The sequence below is a fragment of the Chiloscyllium plagiosum genome, unplaced genomic scaffold (genome assembly GCF_037043375.1).
Source record: "Chiloscyllium plagiosum isolate Xiang-an unplaced genomic scaffold, Cpla_swu_hap1 HiC_scaffold_39, whole genome shotgun sequence".
NCBI classification, from domain to species: Eukaryota; Metazoa; Chordata; class Chondrichthyes; order Orectolobiformes; family Hemiscylliidae; genus Chiloscyllium; species Chiloscyllium plagiosum.
Window position 1 is genome coordinate 104,515,375 of NW_028270177.1, and position 12,911 is coordinate 104,528,285.

General features: G+C 43.7%; 1 pseudogene; it reads left to right on the forward strand.

Annotated features, from left to right (window-relative positions):
* The first annotated feature begins 675 nt into the window (after positions 1–675).
* The window catches only part of LOC148138927 (uncharacterized), a 64,647-nt pseudogene continuing 52,411 nt past the window's right edge, over positions 676–12,911 (forward strand).

The following is a 12,911-nucleotide window of genomic DNA, read 5'->3' on the forward strand; positions in this document are numbered from 1 at the left end:
CGTGCAGATGATGTAGGTGGAACCATTTCTGTCAGGTGTGTTCAGGAGGTCCTCCTTACTCAGTTTGTAGACAGGACGCCATGGGGAGAGACCATTTTGGATTTGGTGCTCGGCAATGAGCCAGAACTGTTGTCAGATGTCACGATGGGAGAACACTTTGGTGACAGTGGCCACAACCGCCTCACATTTGCCTGAGTCTTGGAGAGGGAAAGGAGCAGTTTACAACGGAAAATATTTAATTGGGGAAAAGGAAATTATGAGCCTGTCGGACAGAAGTTACGAAGTGCACATTGGGAGCAATTGTTCCACTGAAAGGTCACAACAGACACGTTCAGCTTGTTAAAGGAGCAGTCGTTAGGATTAATGCACAAATTTGTTCCTCGGAGAGAGGCAAGAAGCAGTAAGATTATGGAGTTTGGATGACGAGAACAGAGGAGGCTCAAAGGGAAGAAGGCTGCTTCAGTAAGGTGGAGCAAGCAAGGGTCTCGCACAGCTTTACAGGATTGCAGGCTTACTATAAATGAGCTCAAAAATGGACTGAGGAGAGGCAGAAGGGGACACGAAAAATCCTTGGCAGGAATGATTAAGGAGAACTCCAAAGCATTTTACTCATACGTGAGGAATATGAGAATGATCAGGGAGAACTTAGGTCCAGTCAGGGATAGCATAGGGAACATGTCGGTAGAATCTGAGCAGATAAGCGAAGCCATAAATGAGTTGTTTGCTTCTGTTTTCACAAAAGAAAGGGACCTGCTTGTGAATGAGAACTTTGAGGAGCTGGGAAACAGTCTTGAACAGGTAAAGATTGACGAAGTTGGTCTGCTGGAGGGTTTGCCAAACATTAAGGTTGATAAGTACCAAGGGCCAGACCAGATTTATCTTAGGTTGCTCCGGGAAGTGAGAAAGGATGTTCCAAGAAGCTGGCAAAGACCTTTGTTTCCTCACTCGCTACGTGATTCGTACCAGAGGATTGGAGGGAGGCGAATACTGTTCCGCTTTTCAAGAAGAGGAATACGGAAGTTCCTGGCAATTACAGAGCAGTCAGTCTTACGTCTGTGATTTACAAAGCTTTGGGAGAAAAAAAAATCTGAGGAATAGGATTTATGACTGTTTGGAAAAGCATAACGTGATTAAAGGCAGTGAGCATGGCTTTGTGAGGGGAAGGGTCGTGCCTCAAAAATCTTATTGAGTTCTTTGAGGAGGTAACGCACGACAGGCTCATGAAGGTCGAACAGTGGATATGGTGAATATGGACTTCAGCAAGACATTTGACAAGTTGCCCCATGGTAGGCTCATTCAAAAAGTCAGCAAGAATGGGATACTGGGAGATTTGGCTGTCTTGATTCAGAATTGTTTGGCTACCAGAAGGAAGGGACTGGATGTAAATGGAACGTATGGAGTTGAGTTGTGATTGGTGCCCGTCGAGTTCTGTCCGTGTGTCTCTGCTCTTTGTAGTTTGTTTAAATGACTTGGATGAGAAGGTCGAGGGGTAGTTTAGTAAATTTGCTGATGACACAATGGTTAGAGTTGCCGTTGATAGTATCAAGAGTTATTGCAAGCTCCAGTGCAACATAGACAGGATGTAGAACTGGGCTGGGAAATGGCAGTTGGAGACTTTGGGGAGGGTGCAGAGAACGTTTACCAGGATTTGACCTTTACTGGAGGGCTTGCTTTATGAAGAGAAGTTGACTAAACTCAGACGTTTCTCTCTGGAGATAAGGAGGAAGAAAGGTGATCTGGTCGAGGTATACAAGGTAATGAAAGGCATGGATAATGTCAATAACCAGAGACTTTTCCCCAGGACACGAGGGGTCATAGTTTTAAGATATTAGGAGGAAGCTATAGAGGCGAAATCAGAAGCAGGTTCTTTACACAGAGAGTTGTGAATGCATGGAATTCATTGCCAGCGGTGATGCTGGAAGCAGACTCATTCAGTGATTGCTGTACATGCACATTGACAGTAGTGAATTGGGGAGCGTTGGTATGTTAGGAATAATCCTCGGCACCACATCGTGGGCCGAACAGCCGGTTCTGTGCTGTACTTTTCTCTGTTCTCTCTTCCAAAAACCCGAAAATCACCCATGGAGATCAGCAGCCATGGGATGTCAGACACCAACAACGATAGGCCGCTGTGTGGTTTTGAAATTAAGTTGATGCAATTTTAGTGCATGTTTATTTGGATAGTATGTTGTTATCGAGTTGTAGGCAGGTAATAAGTATTTAAGGGAATGGGTGCTTAGAGTTGTAAGTACTAAAATTTATGAGTTCTCTGTCTGTCCTACTTTAACGGATTATAAAGCGAGTTGAGCTTTTCTGGGTGTTTGGGTTAAGTAACAGGTTTCACAGCAGTGATCTAACACGACGTAAGGGCAGTATCCAATTACTTCCTGTGGTAAACGCTGGTAAATTACCTGATTGTATTTGGGAAAACCGTTTAAAATGCAAGTGTTGCAAGGTCAGCTTCATTATGAAGTTAAACAAAAATAGATAAGTAGATAAGTCCAGCAGACTTATTTTGAAGCGCCATTGGAGAGCTGCTACTTCATTGGATCGACCTGCTCTCAAAGCCTGTGTTTCCAACTAAACCTGTTGGACTTTAACCTGGTGTTGTCAGATTTTTAACTTCGGCCACCCCAGTCCAACATCAGCTCCCCCACAACATTATGAATTCTAATTATTACTTAGCGCATGAATAAGTTAATTGTTATTATCCTGTCACTAAAACAAACATTTCATTGCTTTGTAATAAAAGTGTTTGAAAAGGCTTGACTTTTCACTCACACGAAAATAAGTTCATCTTTTTTTCACTAACTATATTTCACATTAAATATCATTCATTCTGAAAGTGCAAGTTTTCAAATTATTGCTCGCGACAATTTAATAAATATAATCAATTATTTAGAGTTACTATTCATGGTGCATGTTAAATTATTGCGATTTCTGCATTGTTCGCAAAAAACTGAAGCTCGTATATTTCAGTGAGAAAGTGAATTGATTGGTCATAGTTAAATGTATAAGAACGTTATTTCTATTTAATCATTCTATTTTTGCTCACTCTGAACACGAAATCATTCAGAGGCCAAGCACTTTCCAAATGTTGGAGGGGCAAGGTTTTCATTTGGTTATGAATACGCAATTATGATCAAAACAATGTTCAGATAGAAAGTATTTTATGCAATATAAAAATATGCATTCATCATTTTTTGTCATAAAATGTTGACAGCTTATATTTTAGTTCTGTAAATATGGAATCAACCCACTTGTTTTCAGAGATGATGCAATTACTGTTCAGTTGAAAATTATAGTTCACGTCTTGCAGAACTTCGCGGCTTTTAAACTCAATTAGCCTGCTAACGAAAGCCAACACGCCATATATCTTCATAATAACATTATCAACTTGGGTGGCAACATTGAGGGACCTATGCACACGTAACACAAGATCCCACCGTTCCTTTACATTGCCAGGAATCCTGCCTTTAATTTTGTTTTCTGCATTCAAATTGGACCTTCCAAAGTGAATGACTTCACACTATTCCTGTTTTAGCTCCATCTGCCACTTATCAGCCCAGTTTTGTATTCTGTCAATGTCCCGTTGCAACGTCCAACAGCGCTCCACAATATACACAACTCCACCAACCTTCGTATCATCGGCAAATTTACTAACAACCCTTCCACTGACTTGTGCAAGTCATTTATGAAACTCACAGAAAGCAGAGCTCCCAGAATAGATCCCTGTGGATTTCCACTGGTCACCGAGCTCCAGGCTGAATACGTTCCATCAAACACCACACTCTTTCTTCTATGGGCCAGTCAATTGTTGATCCATAAGACAAGGCTTCCGTGTATCCCATGCCTTCTTACTTTCTCAATAAGCCTACCATGGGGAAACTTATCGAAGGCCTTGCAAAGATCCATGCACACCGCATACACTGCTCTGTCTTCATCAATGTGTTTTGTCACATCTCCAAAGAATTCGGAAAAGTTTGTGAATCATGATCTCCCCCTCACAACGCCACGCTGATTATCTCAAATCAAACTGCAGCTTTGTAAGTAATTATAAATCCTTCCATTCAGAAATCTCTCCAAACATTTGCCCACCACTGATATAAGACTTACCCGACTGCAATTCGCCTGGATATCCCAATTCCGTTGCATGAACAAGGGAATAACATTTGTTACCTCCAAAATATGGCAGCACTCCAGTGGACCGTGAGGACGCAAATATCTTCGCTATAGATGCAACTGTCTCTTCACTCGCTTCCTGGAGAAATCTCGGGTATATCCCATCTGGCCCAGGGGATTTATCCACCCTTACGTTTGGACTTCAAACAGTTTGTAAATCATCTCCACTTGTCCCTTTCATAATGTCCTGTTCAACCAATGAATTGACTGCTTTCCATTGATACTCTCCATGCGGCATTATACACAGTGATGCTTCCTGAGCAAGTACAGTTCTCAATATCCTTTGCATCATGGAAGAAATTAATGCTTTCATGATGAAGGGCTTATGCACAAAATGTTGACTCTCCCTCTCCTCGCATGCTGCCTGACCTGCTGTGCTTTTCCAGGATCAGAGCTTTCTCATCTGACTTTCCACCAACTGCAGTCCTCAAATTCTCCATTACTGAGGGGTGAGTCAAAGCGTGCTGTGCTGGAAAAGCTTAGCTGGTGAGGCAGAATCTGAAGAACAGGAGGATCGACATTTTGAGCATAAGCCCTTCATTAGGAATGAGACATGTGACCCATGGGGGCTGAGAGATAAATGGGAGGGGTGTGGGGCTGGGCTAAGGTATAGTTGGGAATACGATAGGTTGGTGAATGTGGGTGTGAATGTGATAGGTCGGAGAGGAGGGTGAAGTGCATAGGTAAGAAGGAAGCTGAGCATTTCAAGAGGGCATTGAGGAGATGGAAGTTTGGAAATGAGGAATCTGGTGAAACCTGCAATTATCCCGTGTTGCACGAGAGCCCCAAGGCGGACGTTGAGGCATTTTTCCTCCGGGCATTGCATAGTTAGGGTTTTGAGGTGAAGCAGGCACAGGACTTTCATGTCCTTGGCGGAACGCGAGGCGGGGTTTAAAGTGTTCGGTCATGGAGCAGTGCGACATTTTCATGTTTATGTCCCCCAGGTGTTCTCTGAAATGTTCTACAAATTGGCGTCTGGTCTTTCCAGGGTAGAGGAAACCACACTGGGAGCAACAGACACTGTTAATGACGTGCGTGGAACGACAGCTAAATCTCTGTCGGATGTGGAAAGATCATTTCGTGGCTTGGATGCAGGTGAGGGAGGAGGTTAGATTAGGTTACATTAAATTGCAGCGTGGAAACAGGCCCTTCGGCCCAACAAGTCCACACCGATCCGCCGAAGCGCAGCATTTACCCCTTACCTGACTTGCGCATTTTTGGACTGTGGGAGAAAGCCTGGGCACCCGGAGGAAGCCCACACAGACACGGGGAGAATGTGCAAGCTCCACACAGAGGCGGGAATTGAACCCGGGTGTCTGGCGCTGAGAGGCAGCAGTGCTAACCACTGTGCCACCGTGCCGCCCATGTACCGGGGCGCAAGTTTTGCACTTCCTGCATTGGCCCGCGAAGGTGTCGGGAATGGAGGGTCGTTTGATCGGTGGTGTGGACCGAACTAGGGAGTCGCAGAGGGAATAGTCTCTCTGGAACATAGATAGAGTTCGGGGAAGACAGTAAGGCCCAGATATATAATGATGTTCAAATAAGTAATGCAAAGAGGAGATATATTAAAACTAAAGGAAAATTTAAAGAAACGCAAATATTATTTAAACATAAAAGCCCGAGTAGTGGGGTCCGTTTGTAAGTGGCAGAAGTGGTGGAAGACTTTGTAATGACTTCAAGGTTTTTTGGGGTGGAATATGAGTACCAGTGGGGTTCTATCTTTGTTGCGATTGGGGGGCTAGATTTCAAGCGGAGAGGTGCGGGACGTTGAAGAATTGCGTAGAAGTGGATCATCGACCATGTGGGGTGGTAACTTGCAGTCTTTAAACAAAGAGGTCACCTGGGATGGTCTGTTGTGGAATTAGTCCTGCTGGGAGCAAGTGCGGCAGAGGCAGTGGAATTGGGAATTATGGATAGAGTTTTCACAGGAGGCAGGATGTGAGGAGATGTAGTCCAGGTGGTTGTGGGAATTGGTGAGTTTGTAGTCCATGAAAATTCGGTCGCTGGAGATGGAGATTAAGAGGGCTGGGAAGCGGAGGGAGGTTTCCAAGATAGTCCTGATGAACTCAATTCGGGTGAAAGGTGTTAGTGAAGTTAATGAACTGTTCAATATCATCGTGGGAGCACGGGGCGCTCCCAATACAATCATTGACATAGCGGATGACAAGGTGGGGAATGGTAGCTGTGCAGCTTTGAGCTTCCTCAAAGACAGCAACTGCCCCTCCTCCGCGGTCGATTGTGCCTTTCAGCGTATCTCTTCCATTTACTGTACATCCAGGCTTGAACCCCACCCGTCCAATCACAAGGACAGTAACAGCTTGTCTACACATTCCACCCGAACAACCTCCCCCTCTGCCATTTCCACCAGCTACAAACCGACCCCACCACCAGAGGTATATTTCCATTCCCAGTCCTTTCTGCGTTCTGCAGAAACCATTCTCGCTGCGCCTCCCTTGTCAGGTCGATATAACCCCATTAAACCATTCTCCACTCCCAGCACCTTCCCATGCCAATGCAAGAACAGCAAAACCTGCGCACACACCTCCACACTTACCTCTGTCCAAGGCGCTGAAGGAACATTCCTCATTCCAACCACCCACCGCTCCGAACTATCTCCTTCAAAACCACGTTCAACTATGTATCTCATTCCTACTTCCCACACCCCTCTAATGTATGTCACATCCCCCTTGGGGGACCAGCCGCATTCCTGTTGAAAGCTTTATGCTTGAATGATGGATTCTCTTTTTCCTCGTGTGCTGCCTCACCAGCTGTGCTCTTACAGCACCACACATTTCGGGTCTGATCTCCAGTCCTCCCTTTCTCCTCCATTAGTGGTGTTTGGCACAGTGGCTCAGTGGTTAGCCCATGGGAGCCGGCTCCGAATTTCAGCCTCGGATAAATGTTTGGAATTTGTATGTTGTCCCTGTGTCTGCGAGGGTTTCCTCGTACAATGGAAAGATCGGCAGGTTAGGTGGATTGACCATGTTAAAATTGCCGGTATGTTGGGTGTATTAGTCATGGTAAATATAGAGAAATAAGGGACTGGGCCAGGCCGGCTTTCTCTTCGGAGGGTTGTTGTGGACTCTCTGGGTCAAAGTACCTGTTTACAGACTATAGCGTTTCTAAGTACTTTTGGCTGTCGCCGCTGCATGCTGAGTGGAGAATTAATCACCAGAAATTTATGGTATATTGAGGTGATACCTCAGTTCTAGAAAGTTGCATTTGATGAACACATTGTTTTAAAAAAAGAAATTAGAATTCAACAAATTTTCATTCAGTCTTAGATTACAGTTTTGGTTCACGGATTGAACATCCTGATAACAAACAGGGAATGTGTGTTGAACTCCGAGGTACAGAGATTCGGTGTGCTAGATGCCCTTCACCTTAATGCCGGGAGTATCATTGGGCAGGCAGATATGGTAAGGGAATGAGTTTGCATGTCAAAATGTAACATTATTGCCAGCACAGAGATGTGGTTGAGGGACGTCAGAGATAACAACTCTACATTCTGTGGTGCAGGAGCAATTGGCAGGACATGAGAGAGTATAAAAGAGAACATGGTGTTGTTTTATTAATTATGGAGTAAGTGATTGTAGTAAGAACGGAAGATGTCTGGGAAGGGTCACAAAATGGGGCTTTGTGGGTGGAGTGTAGGATCAATACAGTGACAGACACACTGCTCTGGATACATTATCGAACTCGAGATACAAGAAACTACAGGAGCACACAAATAAGCCATTTACAAAGGTGTGCAAAATTAGGATAATTATACTCAGGTTGTTCAATAAGACAGTTATTGGGGTAGTGATGGCTTCCTACGAAGGGACAGAGAGTTTGGAATTCCAAAGAGCTTCTTCTTTAATATGTCGAAGATGCAACAAGGGGCGATGGAAAGCTATGCCCTCTTTGTGGCGAATGAAGCCAGGCAGTACTGGGGGAGCATTTTTGGTCCAGTGTCAATGACTCATTCATTTTAATCTTCGTAAGGAAAAGACAAAAACAAAGTTTTGAAAAATAAAATGTTTTGGATTGGGGAGGTAGATTTTATTAAAATTTAGACAGTATCTCACCAAAGTACAGTTCCTTCTCGGTAAAACTGTAGCAAACATCGTGGGTGGGATCACATGATCAAAATGGAAATGATGAGAGTGTCAGCCCAACATGATATGCCGAATATGATATTTAGGAAAACAAGTCCAGAGAACCTTGGATGTCGACAATTATTCGGAACTCAATTAAAAAGGAAAGAGAAGCTTAACGCAGGTATAGAGTGAGCAGGTCAATAGCGTCCCTTTCAGAGTATAGAATGTGTAGGAATAAAGTTAAAAAATAATTAGAAGAGCGAAAATGAATGTGATGAAAGATTAGCAAGAATGCAACTATATTTTGTCGGTTTATTAAGGGAAAGAGGATAACAAGGGAAAGCATGCTGAATGCTCCAGACCAAGAAGGCAATCTGTGCACGGACTAGACAGTATGTTAAAGACGTACTACATATCGATTTTCACTTTGGATAAGCAGTTCCGGGAGAAAGGGAGAGTGACCCTGTAATCCTTGAGCAGATTGACAGAGATGTTGAGGACGAATTGTAAATTCATGCTGGAGAAATAGTGTGCAATTTCCAGATCCGGATGAGCTGTATCTTAGGTTGGTGTGGAAGACGAGGGAGAAGTTTACAAGCTCTGAAACATGGTTTCTTAGCGAGCAAATCTACGCCCTAAACCTCAACCTGAGTTACAAACCTTCACAAACCTTGCAAAATCATGGTTTATTTTTGTTTTGCCTCTGGCCATAGAGGGTTGCGATAGGACAGGTTAAAATCTAATATACATTCAACTTTCACAAAGAGAGTTAGAAATAAGACAAAGGCATTAAAAACCATCAAATCTCACATTATTAGTAGGGGGACAGTTGTCGGAAATTCTGAAGGCTCTTTCCACTGCATCATTAAATGTCTTGAAGGCTGAGATAGACAGTATTTTAAACAAGGGTAACGGGGAAATCGCAGACAAAATGGAATAGAGGACTATAAGAATAAAAAAAAATTGATTGAGAGGAAAGGCAGTCTCATTGAGCAGATGGGCATTGTGTTGCTCCCATGTCGTATGGTATTCACTGGAACACCAACCTGTCTCCCTTTGGAGTGAGACACAGAAGTTGGTGGGAATATCTCACTATTTCAGAGTGTGGCTGATTGTCAAGTTTTGAACATCGTGGTATTCAGCACAGGGTCACACACATTGAGGCGGTGAAAGTTCATTCAGAGCCTGGAGCTCTGTCGCAACCAACTAGTAGACTCCACAGAGATAAGTAAACTATCATAGAGTCACAGATTCTTACAGAGACAGTCCCTTCATCCCAATCTGGACCATGCAGACCAAAATATTCATCCACTCTAATCCCATTTCCCTGCCCTGAGCCCATGCCATTTTAAACGTTTCCTATCCATATATTTGTCTAAATGTGAAAACATGTAACGAGGGAAAACATGAAATATTTGATGCTATCAATCTTTTCTTTTGGAAATAATGAATGTTGGTCTATAACGCTCAAGTTTTAATGCAATCACCTTTTAGTCTTTTTTAGCAATACAGATTAAACACTCATTTCCTTCACACACTCCTCATGCTACCATCACCAAAGGGATTAGTTCGGTGAAACTCCTTGACATTGTCTCTCAATTGGAAAGGAGATCATTCCTTATCAAAGACAGAAGTGATGTACACAGTGCCCCAAGTACTGTCTCAACAACATTCTATCACTACAGGAAGGTGTCTTCACTCCTCTACTCGAATCATTTTGCAATGAAGCACAGTCTGCAATTTACTGTGCCGAGTACTTCTGTCCGTGAATCATGACCAAGGAAATCCAGCTCCATTTCTCAAAGAGCACTTCCCACCATCTCACCTTCTTTTATATATTTGCTCAGTCTTTTCTTCGCTCGTGAACAGCGACACTTCAAGCACAGCCTCACTAACAGCAACGCCAGTATTGCCAGTAGAGATGCGTGGGGAGGTTGTGGAGGCGATGTCCCTGCGGTATTAATCCCGATACCTACGTAATGACTGAGAGCCCGGCTTCGAATCCCACCATGACAAACTTTGGAATTTGAGTTCAACAATGTATAATGAATTAAGAATCGAATAAAACTACGAAAAAGTTTTGGATTGTCAGAAAATCCTTCCTGGCCAGCATTCTCATGTTCTTCACGGGAAGAAACTGCCATCTTCACCTGGTAGAACTTACAATTGACTCCAAAGCCACAGCAATGTGTTTGACACTCACTTGCCCTTTGAAATGGCCAAGCCAGCCACTCAGTTATATCAGTCACTAAAACGCCTCAAAGAAATGAAACCAGACAGACATAAGCACTGACTACTGACAGCCCACAGACTGCAGTGGTTTGGGAAGGCAATTCAACAACACCTTCTCAAGGACAATGAGGAAAGGGAATTAAGTGCTGGCCCAGAATCCCATGAAGGAAGAAAAGAAGATCATCACACTCAGGGAAGAAAGATAAAGGTACATAACTCCATTTAAACAGGAACTTTGATGTATACCCGACATAATATTTCCGAATATGGGGACAAGAGAAAAATAAATAACACTAATTCAAAGTTTGTGAGAAGATTTGTAGCTCGGGAGGTCGTTGTTGTGGTTCTGTTCGCCGAACTGGAAATTTGTCTCGCAAACGTTTCGTCCCCTGTCTAGGTGACATCATCAGTGCTTGGGAGCCTCCTGTGAAGCGCTTCTGTGATGTTTCCTCCGGCATTTATAATGGCCTGTCTCTTCCGTTTCCGGTTGTCAGTTTCAGCTGCTCGCTGCAGTGGCTGGTATATTGGGTCTCGGTCGATGTGTTTGTTGATAGCGTTTGTGTATGAGTCCCATGTCTCTCGGAATTCCCTGGCTGTTCTCTGTTTGGCTTTACCTATAATGGTAGTTTTGTCGCAATCGAATTCATGTTGCTTGTCATGTGCGTGTGTGGCTACTAAGGATAGCTGGCCGTGTCTTTTCGTGGCTAGTTAATGTTCATGGATGCGGATCGTTAGCTGTCTTCCTGTTTGTCCTATGTAGTGTTTTGTGCAGTCCTTGCATGGGATTTTAAGCACCTCTCCCACAGACAGCTCACAGACACGGAAAGAACAATACTGGCCAAGGGACTCAACTATAACCACAGGGACGCCAAGACAGCAGACATCTTAGCAGCACTAGAATGCACACTCAGGAACAATGGACTGACAGAAGAGACACAACAAACAGTGAGACAAAGTCTCGTACCTCTGGTAACAAGAAAAAGACAAAGACACAACCTCAATACCAAGGAGAGGGAAGCACTAAAATCACTAAGAAACGATAAGAACATAATAATACTACCAGCAGACAAAGTCAGAATAACAGTCATCCTGGACAAAGCAGAGTACATCTAAAAATCACAGCAACTACTTGCAGATACCAACACCTACCAAAAGTGGGAGTTTGCCCACACCCCACAGCTCACCAATAGGATAAAGAACACACTGAGAAATCTACAAAAAACGGACAGATAACCAGATCTGACCTATAAAGAATGAAACCAGAAAACAACAACACCCCCAAATTCTATGGACTACCGAAAGTGCACTAACCAGACATCCCACTCAGACCCATAGTATCACTACCAGGGACACCATCACACAAACTGGCGAAATAACTACAGCAGAAACTGAAACACCTGATCAGCGGATCCTGACAATCTGTACAATCAACACAGGAATTCTTGGACATCATCAGAAATATACACATAGACAAGGAAGAAACTATGGTCTCATTCGATGTAACGGCACTGTTCACCTCTATTGACAGAACCCTAGCCAGAGAAACAATAGCCAACCTGCTGGACATACAGAACAGACAACTGGACGTTGAACCTATCAACAAAGACTGCATAGTTAAACTACGAGACTTGTGCCTCACAACACACTTCACATCCAACATCCAGATATACGAACAAATCAACGGAACACCCATGGGCTCACCGATCTCTGAACTCACAGCAGAAGCAGTAATGCAAAGGTTTGAACAAACAGTCTGACCACAAATTCATCCCAAACTCTGGGTCAGATATATTGATGACACCTTTGTAATCATTTAAAATACAGAAATAGAGAAAACACACCAGATCATCAACCCCACACTCACAGGAATCCAATTCACGAGAGAAGAAGAAAAGGATAATCAACTCCCATTCCTAGACGTGATGGTACAGAGAACACGTAATGGAAAAATCACCACCAAAGTATACAGGAAAGACACATACACAGACCAAGTCCTGAACTATGAAAGCAACCATCCCAACACACACAAACGAAGTTGCATCAGGACACTATTCAAAAGGGCCACAACATACTGCAGCACACCAGAACTGCAAAAAGAGGAAGAGTAACAAGAGGAATACAAGGTATTCGCCAAAAACGGATACCGACGCAATTTCATCAACAGATGCCTAAGGGAAAGACAACGGAACGAGGACATGCCGAGACCCAAAGGACTAGGCACACTACCGTACACCAGGAACATCTCCGAACTGACAGCCAGACTACTGCGACCACTAGAACGTATAACAGTACGCAAACCAACAGCCACTCTCAGACAACAACTCACTCTCAGACAACGAAGGACCCTATACCCAACATGAGCAAAACTAATGTAGTGTACAAAATCCCATGCACGGACTGCACATACACTACATA